Here is a 15727-nt window from a genome sequence, read left to right on the forward strand (position 1 = left end):
GGGAAAGATAGTAAGCAAGGTAAATGATATAATAGATCATAAAAGATATAATAAATGATGATAAATGCTGAAAAAGGAAGATAAAGCAGAAAGGGGTATAGAGTGTATTTCTGTGTAGGCATTACAGTTTTAAATAGGGTGGTGGCCACAGAAGAACTCACTGAGGGGGAAGAGGGAATGAGCCATGAAAATATCCGGGGGCAGAGCATATCATGCCAAGTGAAATGAAAGTGCAAAGGCATGAATTGGGAAGGCAAGTGGCATTTTCTCTGAACATAAGTCTGCTCTAGATTGAGTGAGCAAGAAGGAGACTCTTAAGGTCTTGAGTGACCTTAAGAGATAAGGTCAGAGAGGAGATGGGGACCAAGTAATGTAGGACCTTGTAGGCAATTGTAAGGACTTTGGCTTTTTTTCTTTGTATGATCATGTGGGACACAGTCTAATTTACATTTTAATTAGATCCTTATGACTGTTTTGAAAATAGACTGAAGGGGAGCATGAAGGGAAGCAGTTACTGGGTATTACAGAAATGTAGAAAGAAATAGAGGTGACTCAGACTAGGCTGGAAAATAGGAGTAGTCAGAATCCAGGTGTATTTTGAAGGTAGAGTTGACAGGATTAGCCAACACACTGGACCAGTTGGGATGGGGTATGAGAAAGGCAAAGATGTCTCCAAGTGTTTTGGCCCAAACAACTGGAAGGAAGCTTTGCCATTACTTGAGATAAAGAGGACTGTGGGAGATACAGATTTGGGAAGGAAGATCAGGAGGGTTTACTTGTACATTGAGATTTGAAATGATTATTAGTCATCTGTGGTAGCCAGCCTTCAAGATGGCCCCCAGTGGTTCTTACCTCCTGGATTTACTCCTTTGTGGGATTCCCTCTCACATTAGATATAGGCTTGTCTATTTGACCAATAGAATACTGCAAATGTGATGGTATATGACTTCTGAGGCTCAATCATAAAACTCATGAAGCTTCTCCCTTGATCTCTCAGATTGTTTGCCTTGGGGGAAGCCAGCAGCCATGCCATTAGGGTACTCAAGCAGCTCTAGTAAGAGGTACACGTTGGAGAGGGAACCGAGGTCTCCCACCAACAAAGAGCACTACTGTTAACGTGCGAGTAAGCCACCTTGGAAGTAGATCCTCCAGCCCCATAAGATGACTGCAACTCTTGTGAGAGATGATAAGCCAGAACCCAGCTAAGCCACTCTGAAATTCCTGAAACAAAGAAGCTGTATAATAAATGACTACTTAGTTGTAAGTCCCTAAATTTGGTATAATCTGTTATGGAACAGTAGATAACTAATACAACTCACAAGTAGGGAGTTGGAATCTAGAGTTTCAGGATTTGGAAATTTGGGAGCCTTTAGAATATAGATGGATTTCAAAGCTGTAAGGCTAGATGAGGTAACTAAAGGTGTGGATGAAGATAGAAAAAAGAAAAGTCAAGAACTAAACCCTGGGGTACTCCAGTGTAAGAACTGGGAATATGAGGATCAAAAAGCAAAGGAGATAAAAAGGAACAACCAGTGAGGTAGAAGAACGCCAAGAGACTATTTTGTGAATATCTCATTCATTTTAGCATCCCTTTAAATCTCCACCAGGTGTTAAGTCCCATGCCTATTTGTTCTTTGTTTCTAGAACCTTGTTATGCCTGATACATAGTATGCATTCAGTATGTGTTGAATAAATGGGAGAATGAATAAGTACAAAAGTAGAATGGAATTTAGACTATAGTTTGAGGAAAATGAATAAGTACATTGAATAGCTATGGCACTGTCTATTTAATTGAGAGATTGCTTATTGGGTACTAAAAGTACAAAACCATTTCATTGTCTCTACTCCCTATTTTAGTGGAGACAAAGGTGATGAAAATTGGGTATTGATACTATGTATTCTGGAAATTTTGAAACTTGCAACTAAATTTGTGGTACCTGAGGACCTTCGCTTTAATGTAAAAACAGAATCAAAAATAAAACAAAAAGGTTGTTTTTACCAACCTTTAGTAAAAACAAAATAAAACACTTCTCTTTCCTCCCTACTATGTTCCAACCACAAAGGCCTTGTTTCTGTTCCTGCAGTTTGCTAAGTCTATTCCTGCCTTTGTCCCTGCTATCACTCCTCTGCCTTCAGATCTTTGCACGACTGGGTCTTTCTTATTTTTCAGTTCTCACATAAAATATCACCACCTTTGAGAGACCTTCCCTGTCTGAAAAGGTTCTTATTATCCCCAAGTCCCTTTCTATCACATTACCCTGTATTACTTTCCTCATGGTACTGTGAACAATAATCAATATCAAGGTTGCAATGAACAAAGAGCTTTATTTGGGGGTCTTAGTAATTGCAATTTGGGAGATACAGACTTGAGTAAAACCGGAAGAGTGTTTCTGGAAAGAGAAAGAGCCAGGGGCTTATAAAGGCAGATACTACGAGGTTGTTAAAGTTGTCTGGCAAGAATTATGGTTGATTCTGATGCAAAAAAGAAGATACTTGTTCTTAATGGATAGGCTATCACAAGGGTCTAATAAGTATCTTGAGTTTCATGAACATTGGGCAGATGTTCTGGATGCGCCTATTAAGATTCCACCTGAGCTGAGATGTGCATAAGTCACACTTCCTCAGTGGGCTCCTGGCTCCATTTTAGAAAGCTCTTTTAGCAATAATGACTCCATTTTGATTTTCCTTTCACAGTACTTATGACTATCTGAAATCATTTTGCTTCTTTTTAATAACTTATTATTTGTTCTCCCTCTAGGGTAGAAGCTTCTGTCTGTTACTATTTTATCACAAGTCTCTATAGAACAATGTTTGGCACATAACAGGCACCCAGGAGGTGTTGAATAAAGGAATGAATCTTCACTTGCACTGATACAGTTATTTAAAAGTGTTTACTTTGCATTTTTTTGGATTAAAAGAAAAGTTTGGCTTAGAAAAGTCTATATTTCTTCTTTGGTTCATTTTTCCATTTCTTCTGTAATTAAATAAGTTATCTTTTGCCCATTTTTCTATTTTTTAAAGGCAATTATACTTAAGATACTAACCCTTTTTTTTGAATGTCAGGTTTGTGGCAAATATTTTTTCCCATGTGTTTGCCTATTGATTTTGTCCCTGTTTTTTTGGACAGAAATTCAAATTTCAAGCAGTCAGATGGAGTAATATTTTCCGTAGTAGTTTAATCTCAAGCAGCATCAAGTCGCAGTCAAGTGCGGCGCTTAGAGGTTACTCTGAATCTGTGACTTTGGGCAAGTAGGCCAATTACTTAGCTATCAAATCTCCAGTTACTCAGTCGTATTTTTCTCACTTGCGAAATGGGGATAATGGCACTAATCCGTTACAAAACTGTGAGGATTAAATGAAATTAAGAATATCAAATGACTCCGATAGTTGCACATTGAAAGCGCTCTAAATAAGAATGCTTAGTAGTTAGCATTTCACTACTTTCATGCTGAAGCTGATTCTTTCCTGGTTCAGCTTGCGGTATAAATTTTCTCAAATATAACTTCTTTTATTTTCAGGAATTTATTTTGGTGCACCAAATAACTTACTTAAACGCCTGAAGTCAACTTGGAGTTTTCGGTAAGCAAGCGATCTACGTAGCCCTGAAGCATCAACCTACAGGAACAGATCAGTGTCTACGAGCTCTGGGCAGGCAGTGGCCGGGGTGGGCGGAGCCGGCCTCAGCCCTGCCCCGCCCCGCCCCTCAGCCGGATCCGCCCCAGGTTTCCGTGAATCCCAGGCGGCCGGGAGGTTCCGCGGTGTGTGCCTGTCTGGTCTCTACCTTGGAGCGGCTTCTACCCCTTAGACGGAGAAGTGAGTGCGGACTTCTTTCTTCTTCGGGCCCGGGGTGGCGGGGCACCCGCAACCCACCGGTCCCCTGGGGGAGGAGAAGAGTCCGGGTCGGGAGAATCGGGCCCGCAGGCTCCGCGCGACTCGGCCCGCCCTGCCCTCGCACTGGAAGTGCATCCTGGGCTACGCGCGGCCAGGGATAGGCCGGGGCGCGCGGGGCCTCTGGATCCGCTGGACGCGAGGTCGGCGGCCTGCCTAGACCCAGGGTTGCCCCGCGCCTCCCGGTGTAGCCAGAGTTCCGGGCTCAGCTCCGGTCCGCGAGGCGCATCTTGGACCTGGTGCTCGTGCACCTGGGCGGGCGGTGCCTGGGATCCTCCAGGCGGGGAGTCAGGCCTGCGGCCCAAGGAAGGGTGACACGCCCAGAAATTGCCGCAGCTCCTAGCTGGGAGAAGTACTGGGTCACGCACCCCGCTCTGCGCTTAGCGAATACCCAGAGGAATGGGGTGGGCCTCAGAGAAGGCGATGGTTCCAGGGGAAGCTGCTAGGTAGGTGGGGTGGGCAAAGGTGATTCTTGATTTTGGTGTAAAGCAGGAGGTTGCGAGATGGCGTATCCTAGCGGCTCCAGTTCAGGCTCCAGCTTCGAATTTCTTCTGTTTGGGGCTCACTGCAACCAGGGGCGTGGAGGAAGTGCGGTTACATTAGTTTTGCAGTGCCGGAACCTCTGGGAGACCGAGCAAGCCTACCACTGACGTTGTGCTTGATGATGATCCACAATTTTTGCTTATCCTTGGTGTTATCTTTTCGTGGCTGCCTCTATAACTGATAATCAAATAGAAGGAAGGGCGGGATTGAACGCAGTGAGTATTGATTACAGTATCCCACAAGCACTGCTCGACAGCTTTTATATATGTTAGCTCATTTAGTGCTCACAACTGCCAACGTAAGTGGTATTGCTATTCCATTTCATACTCGAGGAAACTCAGATTGAATAATTTACCAAACTGCACAAATGGTTAAGTGATAGCATTAGAGTTGAAATTCAGATCTGTATGATTTCTGAGCACAGGCTTTATGGCTTAATGTAAAGAACATTATTACTCTTTGGGATAAGATGGATACCTAGGTATGAGATCTATACGTTGAGATTTGTTAGCTGTATGATCTTGGGCAGGTTACTTAATCTTTTAGGGCCTGTTTCTGCATTTGTAAAATGGAGATAAAATACCTCCTATGTCATAGGGTTGTTATAAATATTAAATAAGATCATTTTTGGACTACACTTAGCAAAGTGTCAGGCACATAGTGGTAAGCTGTATATAACTACGTATATCCTGCTGTTGTCATTAATTGAGGACAGCAAACTCCAGCTCTGAGTGCTGCCAGCTAGAGCCACACACAATTTGTGTGGGCCTAGAGCATAGGTAGAGGGAGGCAGAAAAGGATAAGAAAAGAATGGAGAACTGAGAACAGATGACATGTATGATGGCAATTATAGGCACATCAATAGATTAATCTATGGTACCCAGGGCCACTCTTTTGCCTTTGTGAGAATTTTTAAAAAGGCAGTTCCTTTTAGCTGATGAATTGGAGAAATGCATCCCACTCTGGGCTGAAGACATTCTGAGAGGTAGGTGTCTGGGACTGGATCATGCTGAGGCTGTCTGCCTCTGAGGGGGAGCCGCATTTCAGCACTGCACAGCACTCAGCACAGTGCCTGGCATAACCCCACAGTCAAGTGTGCAGTTCTCTTTCAGGATTTCTTCTCTCAGATTGAGCCCCTAAGAAAGGAGAAGGACAGGAGATTTCAGGACGGGGGAAACAAAATGGTTTTTTGCCTTTAAAGGGTTGCTTAATGACTGAACACCTCTTCCTAATTTTACCTATAGCTGTGAACACTTTATAGACAATGGTCTTCATTTCCACATAAATTTAAGGCAACCTAAGTATTACATATTTTTATATACTCTTTACAGTGGTATCACTCTTGCCCTGAATATTTCCTTTGTAGCCTGGGTTCAGATACCCAATTCATACTGTACCCTAACTCCTGTCAATTTTTGGTATAGCTTTAGACATAGTGTTCCTTGCCCTCTTTCTTTCTTGGCGATTGCTGTGCTTTTTTCCTACTATTAGAGTTTTCTTTTCTCTTTGTTTTTCAAAACTTTCTTTAGCCAGTGATTTATTATGCTAGAAAGTATGCCTGTCAGCAAAACCAAGAGAGTGTAGGATGTGAAATATGATTAAATAACATTTGACCTTCAAGGATTTGTGACTAGCCACCACTGCTCATCAAAAGCATGATCTTTTAGGTGGATCTTTTAGCAAAGATAAATACTACTTTCATTGGTGGCACTCAACAAGTTTGAAGAGTCCAAACTTGGCCATTCCTTTAATGTACCCATTATTACCTACAGGCCAGCTTCCTTCCCACCAATATTTTCCCTTCATGTTCTTACTTACCTTATAAGGATTGCTAATCGGGTTAAAGTCCAAACAATTAGGTAGAATACTTGGTAGAAGATTTATTAAAAGACTGGCTAGAAGGAGGTTTAAATTAGCACCTAAAAGTAAAGTATCATAGATTTTATTTGACTACATTATTTAAGTTTCTAATATGATGATCGAAGGCAGACATTATTTATACGTTTTTATTTATTTATTTATTCAATTGAAGTATTACAATATGATGAAGTGCTACTAAATTGAAGTACTACAATACTATGTTAGTTCTAGGTGCAACAGTAATTTGATATTTTTATACTTTACCGAATGATCACCGCTCTACTTTTTGATAAGATTATGATAACTACATTTAAGCCAGTTATGCTGGTTTAAATGTATTTGAGGAAGCTGTGGGGGGAGGGTATTGGGCTTCTTTTGGAGAGACTGTTTATTCTTTTAATATATAACAGCTTATGAGTATGCAATCATAATTTTTAAAAAGACATTAAAATAGTCAATGTAATAGTCAAATTTACCAATATAAATTAGATGGATAGCATACTAACACTGTTTCTCCATGAAATGTGACATACTACATACTCATCTTGGCAAATAATTTTGAAATGTCCTCTTACCAAGTGGATGTATTATGTCTGGTTCCTGTGAAAATTACCAAAGCAGCAGTGTGGTTGCAATATGCATTGTCATCAGGCTACTTCAATACTCTGAGCATTTAGTTTACCATGCCTCTAGACCCTAAGGTGATAGTAGATGTTAAAATAGATATCTGCAACTGTAAGGAGAAATTTGTCTGCTCCCTCTCCCCCCTTTCTTGGTATTTGGCTTACTTTATAAAAATACACAACTTAAATACATATGACACTCTCTATATTAGACACACAACTGTTAGGTTTAACATTTTCAGTTATTTCAACTGAAAGCAAATATGTAAATTACATCTTAAGAGCAAAGGGTTTCTTTAGAGATTCTGCGTTCCCGGTCCACGGGAACAACACCCCTTGAGCGATCCATGCAGGAAGCTCACCCAAACCTCCAACTTTCCAACAGGTCATTTCACCAGCAGGGCCTTTATTGCATGGCTTCATAATGCACTGCTTGTTAGACACAATCTAACTTATCCACACCCCAAGTTTAAGCTTTTGTCTTCCCTAGAAACACTTAATGGAAAAACCAATGTACAATCTGCTTAGGGGTCAGAATTTTTTAAAAAGAAGGGAAAATTAAAAAAAGTATTTTTCAATGGTGTTGTCAAAATAAGTTGATAAAATACTAAAATGACGCTCCACCTTCAATACTTCTTGCTCCCCTTCTGTGCTTTGTTTTTCTCTTTAGCCCTTACCATCACCTATCATACTATATATCTCCCTACAGTGTAACCACATGAGGGCAGGGATATTTGTCTGTTTTGTTCATTGTTGACTCCTAATCCCTTAGAACAGTGTCTGACACACAGGCATTCTGTAAGTATTTGTTGAATGAGTGTTGAGTGAATGAATAGTACTATTAAACTGTTCATGATTGGGAAATATAAAGCGATTTGCCAGAAAGTTAAAAACAGCTGGAATGTGTATGCTAAGCAACCATAAAATGAATATTCTTGAAATCAGGAAATGTATAAACATCTCAACAGTTCTTTCTCAACATACAAACTTTTAAACCTTGAGGACAAACCAAGCTTTTAAACTCTGTAATTGTTGCAGTTTTAAGTGGAAAGAATTTTCATGTCATTGTTCACCATGAACTAGAAGGAGCATGTAGTGTTAAAATGTGAAATGCCTGTCTTGCCCAATTAGATAGTACATGTGCCCAACTGAGAAGAGGAGGAAGGGAGCCAGGTTTTAGAAAGCATTCTTTCAGAGTTGGGCATAGTTGGATAATAAGGGTAGGTGAGACGTTCTGATTTCTGGTCCAACATCTGGGAGATTGCAGAAGGTGGGAAGTTCTTAAAATGCCCTGAGGGGAATGAGAACCCCAAGGGAATTCAATCTCAGCAGGTTGCTGTGCCTTAATATAATGTCTAACTGCCTGCTGCACAGCTGGCCAGCAGCTTTACTGAGTCTTTATTGTAACTTAACAAAATTTTCAATTGAGCATCCTGGAATTTTCTCCTAGGGGATGCAGCTCTGATTTTTATCAAGGCAGTTTTTGGTAAAAGATGATTCACTTAAGTAGGTAAGGTATGTACTGTGTAGCTAACTTTGCCAAGATGCATGTTTCATAAGGTGAGGCAATACTGAGATGTTGTCACTGCTTCTAACTTTTATTAACACATCACTCACTGCACCTATGATGAACTGTTCATTTGATACGCTTGAAAATATAATGAGTTACATTTCTAAAATGTATATACAGCAGCTAAGGGATTAGTAAAGCAGTATAACCTGAAACACATGTTAAGTAAATTCTGTAGCCTGCTATGAGTCATAGAACAGGTGAGATTTCATAGAGAAATCAAGGAAGGGGCCTTAGTTGATTGCTCACTTTGTAGCAATGAGGACAGGGTAGAACTGCACTTACTCCTTGTGTTCAAGGAAAGAAAAGAGTGATCAAGTGTCAACACTTTCATATTAACTCCTGCTGTCTCCAATTCTGCATGTTCAGGTATCAGCAATAGATCTATTTAGATTTTATTCAGTATAATTGAAGAATCTGGAAATTCATTAAAAAAACACACGGTGGCCAAAAGCTGATTCCCTTTGCTGCCGTGATATGAACTGAGAGTTTAATAATGTGAGATTCCATGGGTGGTAGTAAAATTTACTTCCTTACTATGCTGCATGTACCTAATAGACTGGGCCCTCTGTTTTGTTTGTTGATATGCATTATTTTTTCCAGTCATCTTGGGTTGGGGGATTGAATAACAATTTCAGGCAAAGGTACCTCCTTCAGTGGGAGAGTAACTGAATAAATATTTTTTTCAGATACAACTTTTTCAATAGTGGGAGATAGAGGCTGAGTTTGGAAAAGTTTATCCTTTTCCTTTTATTTCTCTTCTTGGTTATTATAAACTTTCTCTTCCCCCCTTTAAAAAAATTTTTGTTCCTACTCCTTTACTACCAGTTCCTAAACAAGTGTCATGTTCACTGTAATTAAATTAGGGTCATAGAACACTAACTGGAAGCAGCCTTACAGGTTAAAATGATTGACTCACTCTTAGATTTAACGATTGAAAAAACCCGAGGCCTAGAGAAGCTGCAGCACTTACCCACCTATGGTGTGACTGACGCAGAACTACAGTCCAGTTTTTTGGACTCCTGAGCCAGTGACCTCCTGTGGTCCCTTTTGCACATTGAAAAGAAAGTGTGCCCTTTTCTCTGTTTTTTGTGCTTCTGTACTTGACCTAATTCCCTATCCCCATCTCTAGTATCCCGTGGTAGGGATTAAGTAAAAATGTGGGCATCACTGTCTTCTGAATACTGGTCAAACATAGTGTAATTTTCTTTATTGTAAGTTTTTCGATATCAGAGTCTTGGATATTAAGTGTGGTGTATTCCTGAGAATTAGTTTTGCTCCCTTAAGATGGTCCAGCAGTGCGCTCAGAGAACACTGAGATCCAGTGGCCCCCATGTAGATCTGTGTGTGTAGAGACTCTCTAGCACAGAGCAAATACTTTCTTAGCCTTAAGTAATTTACAATCTAATGGGCTCTCTTGAGGAGGAACTGCTGTGATGTAACTATAAACCATTCAACTCTTCTACTCCATTGGCAAGCTACTGTTATTCTGGTTACATTTGTTTAAGAAAGATAGTGATAGTTATGGTATAAATATTAATCTTGTAATTTTTAATATCCTATTCATTAAGTTGTATCAGGCTGAATATTACATTTGATATACTAACTAAAAAGTCATAAGGAAATTAATTAGAGAATATTGCTGTTATATTAAGTAATGATTAATTAGAGGCTCTAGTGCCCTCAGGGCATTCTGGCATGAGGGGAAAAAAACCTGGGTTCTTGCCCTGGCCTTGCCGCTTATTAGCTTGTTTATGTTGGGTAACTAATTTAACCTTTTTGGAGAAATTCATTTTTTTAATAGACACTATGCATTGTTTTGAAAATTAACAATGTGCTGAAAATTATGAACATATTTTGGGACAATCCAGATATTTGCATGCTTAGTATTATAGTTATAGCTATGATGTATTGACCTCTTACCATATAGTAGTTCTCCTTAGCCTGGCCAATTCTCTAGGGTTTTTTGGTAAAGCACAGAATATAATATATTATTTGGAAGCACTTTGAAAATTGCAAAAAGCAAACCCCAAAATTATCCAGATGTATGGAATTAACTATCTTTCCTTTCCCTCTTTCCTCCCTTTCTCTGTTCCCACACTCTCTACCTTTAAGTTTAAGGGGAAAAAAAATCCAGTAGCAAGTGGCAATATGAATGCAGATTCATTTGTAATGGAATATAGATTTAATCCTTGGTTTCTGAGGATTAAAAACCTCTGAGGCCTTTTGTTGCTCTCTGTCTGCACCACACAGTTTTATACTTCTATGTATACAGAGATAGCTAGGTATTTATTTTGCCTTTTTTTTGCATCCCTCCACCCTCTGTATTTACAACGCATAGAAGATATTCAGTGTTGAGTGATTGGATCACCTGATACACTTATAATGAGCACTAAGGTCTTCTATTGTATCATGCCCCTCACCCCAATCCTTAGCATAGTAATGGGTATACAGTAACCTCTTAATATATACACCTGTTGGTTTGACTTGGGACTTCCAAGTAGTGTAGCAGCTCTTGGATTTACTGACATATTACCCTTTTCCCACCTTTTTAAGGAGGGGGATACCTGTTACTGTTGTGAGCCACACAATTTGAGAAACACTGTAGGCATGTACTGCTGATGTTGCTGGGCCGCATTCCAGCTGCCTCAGGGTGACCCCAGCTCGCTTTCAGTGGAGGTCATGCAGGACACACTATGGATAGCAATTAGTGAGTCATGGTATTAGAACCAGAAGAAACCTTTGAGCACATTTTAATATTGCCAAACTTCTCATTTTGTAGCTAAAGACTGATGTTTACTAAAGGCATTGGTGGATGGGCACCGACTTTTCCCTCCCAATTGTTTTAGGGCAAATAATGAGTCATTGTCACTGGTCACTGGTCCCCATGCAGCAACTATGAAGTAGCTCAGATAAATAAACTCTACTGAGAGAATTTAGGAAAATTACACTTATGTATAGTCAAGGCTGACTACTTTGGCAAATTCATTTTGTGTAAATCCCAGAGGCTCTTTTATTATTGTTTCAAGAAGCTTTTTATAAACAAGGATGAAAAAAGTGCTTTGTGTCTTACTATTTAATAATAGACCATCAATGCTGAGACAGTCAATTAAAATATTTGACTACTTAATAAAATAATAATTGCTACAATTCGTAGTGTGTCATATATGCTGAGCATGCTGCAAACCTGTCATTATCAGAGGTAGCTGCTTGGTAGGCTGGGGCAGATGTAGACAGAGCCATAAATTCTAGGTGTAGCTGATTGGACTAGGGTACACCCTGGGCAGCCAGTAATGATTTTTTTTTTTTTAAATCAGAAGTGATAAAATCATAATGTGAATTGAAAGAAAATGGCAGTGGGAATACCAGTTGGGAGACTATTACAGTAGGCAGGTGAGAGCTACAGAAGACATGACATAGTTGTGACAGTGAGTATAGGGAAGGTTCTGTACCTCCACATTGGAGAGATTTGGGGTTGTAGTAGGCAGAATCTCCTTTACTGAAGAGATCTAAGGAGTGAGTCTAAGGGAAGATGGGAAAAGAGGAAGCAGACAGGACTTGAGGATTTTCAGCTAGGGGATGGGAATAACCATATGCCTTAAATTTCACACATCAGGTCCTACTTCAGATATTAGGTCTTAATTTTTAATTCCTTTGAATTATCTGTGTTATGTTGATTCAGGAAAGTTAGGGTGACTGGGAGGATGGTTCATACGCTTTCTAGGGGTTAATTGCATTTAGAAACCAAACAATTCTCCAGTAAGTAATCTATACAGTAGAGAAGCTGTTGTCTAATCCTAGAGGCTATTTCTGTCTTTTCTCTCCATCATCCTGCTCTTTGAGGAGTGAAATACATAGAATTGCTCTTTAGTTGCACATGCATTCCTCTGCCTGGCCACTCATCCCAGCCAAATCTCCTATTTTCCATACTAAAGGGTATAAAACATTTGTTTTGTTTTCTTCCATCATAAAAGAGTACCTATTGCTCTTTTAAAAACTGGTTATTTTAATGTAATAAAAATTATCCTGTGCTGGATAATTACTTAGAAAGGAAATGAAAAGAAAATCTTCATTAATGTTGCTATTAAGAACATTTCAGACCCAAGTGTTTATGTAATTTCTTCCATTTGCCATTCAGCCATAATGGGTTTCTAAATAAAAACGATGCTGCCCTAAGAGTCATTTTCAGTGGGGGATTGCTGCTAACAGAGGAAATTTGTGTCCCGGCTACAATGCAGTAATGTAACTGTCAGCAATTTACTAAATAATCAGGTGTGCCTGGCACGTTATTTTTGTAGCTCTTGTATGAGCATGGTTAAGGAAAAAAAATAATGCTCTTCTGATGTGTTGTGTCTCTTTGCTATGAGACTGACATTACACATAGGTATTATCTTCATTCTCTGTTCCCCATCCTTGGAAATTTGAGGGCTTTCTGGCTGCTAGTAGAGAATTCTTTACATGTTGTTTTGTGGGAGCCTTAGAGGTCCTTGCTCATTCTAAGTCCCTCCGCAAGGTACTGCATTATCCATGCAGCTTACGAGACTCTAAACTACCTTATGCAAAAGAAAAAAAATTACACAATTAACATTTATTCCATAGATTCTGTGTTAAATATGAAAAGCAAGATGCCTGGCACATGTCAGATTTGTGAGTTCACTTTCAGTGTCTTTATTTTTACTGATGAGGAAATCTAGGTTCTGAAAGTAACCTATACGAGGTCACACAGCTAGCCCAGATGCAGGATTCGACCCCGGTATGTATTGCTCCAAATTTGGTCTTGTTCTGTACTGTAGTAATCTGTTACTATTAATGCAGCAGTAATTCAAACAAGGGACTTGGTGTGGGTTGGAATAATTGGGAAACATGGAATGGAATAATAAAAAATATGAAACATGGGATAGATAGGAGAGGATCAGACCCTGGAGGCAGGTAGTCTTAAAATAAAAATTATAATAATAATAATGGTGATAAAACAACTTTTACCATGTTCTAGACACTGTTTAAATGTATTAGTTTAAATGTATTAATTCATTTAGTCCTTACAATAACCCTATGAACAGTTATTATTTTCATTTTGTAGGTGAGGAAACGGAGAGGTTAAAGCTCTTGCCTAAGGTCACACGTTAAGCCAGTGGTGGGATCCAGATGAGAACTCAGCAGTCTGATTCCAGAGCCTATGAAATGAGGCAATGAAGAGGAAGGGGCCAATCAAGGGAGGATGCTTCAGGGCTGAAAACAGTAGATGTAAAATAGGGGAAAAGTAATTGTGCATAGGGACGGGGTGACGGATATAGGTTTGGGAGTACCTTATGCCAAGTGGATGGCTGAAGCCTTGAGAGGGGTCAGGTCAAAGAAGTAGTAGACAAAGGTCAGGAGGTGACAGAGCCTAAAGGGATGCTCACAGTTTCTTGGATGGGAGGGGAAGAGGTACTAGTCAGAGGCAGAGAAGAGGAGAATTAGGCATGCACAATCTAAAGGAAGAAGAGATTGAGGATGAGGCCCCAGTGTCAGTATGCCAGAGACTTCATGGATGTGCATAGCTTCAAAGTCCCTGGACCATTGTCTCTGTGCTTTTGAGTTTTGAGGTATCTCCCCTTTCCTACTAGTTTCTTCTTGCCTCTTATTATGTTTTTAGCACTTTTTCTTTTTTCATAAATCAAAGTGAGAAAGAATGGTGATTGTATTCACACTATTATTTCAAATGCCCTCTAGTATTGTATATATTTCAGAAAATAAATAACTAATCATCTGAATTAAATTGGTGTGAAGACATGCTAATTTTGGTAAATTCTGTATTTCGCGTATTACTGGATGAAGAGACTTTCTTCATATGTTGGAGTGTTCTAAATTCCAAGATAAAATTAGAAGAGGTTTGACACAAGTGACATTTTATTTTATTTTTATTTTTTTTGAATTTTATTTCATTTATTTTTTTACACAGCAGGTCCTTATTAGTCATCCATTTTATGCACATCAGTGATACATGTCAATCCCAATCTCCCAATTCATCACACTACCCCTCCCACCCCCCCGCCGCTTTCCCCCCTTGGTGTCCATATGTTTGTTCTCTACATCTGTGTCTCAATTTCTGCTCTGCAAACCGGTTCATCTGTACCATTTTTCTAGGTTCCACATATATGCGTTAATATACGATATTTGTTTTTCTCTTTCTGACTTACTTCACTCTGTATGACAGTCTCTAGATACATCCACATCTCTACAAATGACCCAATTTCGTTCCTTTTTATGGCTGAGTAATATTCCATTGTATATATGTACCACATCTTCTTTATCCATTTGTCTGTCGAATTTATTTTATTTACTTTTATTTTATTTATTTTATTTTAAAATAAACCATTTCATCCTGTTATCCCCAGTTTGAGAACTTGCAGTAGTGCCTTATTACGCACCTACTGAGTCCTTCAACCTGGCTCTCAGGGCACTCTAAACTTGCCCCGCTTTCTGTCTTGCTTGGCTTTCCCCGACACAGATGCTCGCTTCTCTTGTCTTGTTCTTTCCTGTCCCTGTGCTGTTTCCCTCTTCACCTGTTTAAATGAGATTTCAGAGCCCGGCCAGTGTCAGTCTCACCTGCACTCTTAATACTGTTAATTCTCCTCTGTCTGCTTTATTGATTTCTCCTTGACCTTAGTATCTTTTGTACAGGTTGTCAGTACTGTGTATTTTACCACTTAATAATTTTGATGCATGTAAAGTGGCCAAAAAAAAAATCTGACTTCATAGTAAAAGGCCATAGTAGTTTTAGTCTTACTACAACATCCCTACGTAGGGAATTGAGGAAGCAAATTGGGAATTTGTGAAGTTTGTTGCTTATTAGGGAATAATTCTCTTCTCAGGTGAAGGGACATACATATATCATGGCTTTTAAAAGGAGTTTTTAGCTACTAAGACTACAAAACCTACCTTATTATTCTGTTTAATTTAGGAATCTTAAATGCTAGTATTGGATTTTTTGACACACATTGAGGATTGCTGCTGTTTTTAGAGTCTAACAGAGTATTTAGTTTCTATAAGATATGAGTTGTTTTTTGACACTGCCAAAGAGCTCTTCTAATAGTGATGCTTATTATTTCAGAACTGATCACACATTTTGTACAGCACAGAAATCCTGTTTGAATGTAACAAGATGATGAGTAGATTTGTTCCTGGAGTCCCAGAATGTCAGCTAAATCTCAGAGTGGAAGACAAGGGCACTAACTACTCCACATTCTAAGGATGTTGCCAG

The 15727-nt window shown here is 39.4% G+C and overlaps 1 protein-coding gene across 1 annotated transcript in view; it reads left to right on the top strand.

Annotated features, from left to right (window-relative positions):
• Positions 1–3724: 3724 nt before the first annotated feature.
• CPNE3 (copine 3) overlaps positions 3725–15727 on the top strand; it is a 43932-nt gene continuing 31929 nt past the window's right edge. The window contains exon 1 of the mRNA XM_061172280.1: positions 3725–3813. The gene's annotated coding sequence lies outside the window, so the exon portion shown is untranslated. The remainder of the gene's footprint in view (positions 3814–15727) is intronic.

Source organism: Eubalaena glacialis, chromosome 17, assembly GCF_028564815.1.
Source record: "Eubalaena glacialis isolate mEubGla1 chromosome 17, mEubGla1.1.hap2.+ XY, whole genome shotgun sequence".
NCBI lineage: Eukaryota > Metazoa > Chordata > Mammalia > Artiodactyla > Balaenidae > Eubalaena > Eubalaena glacialis.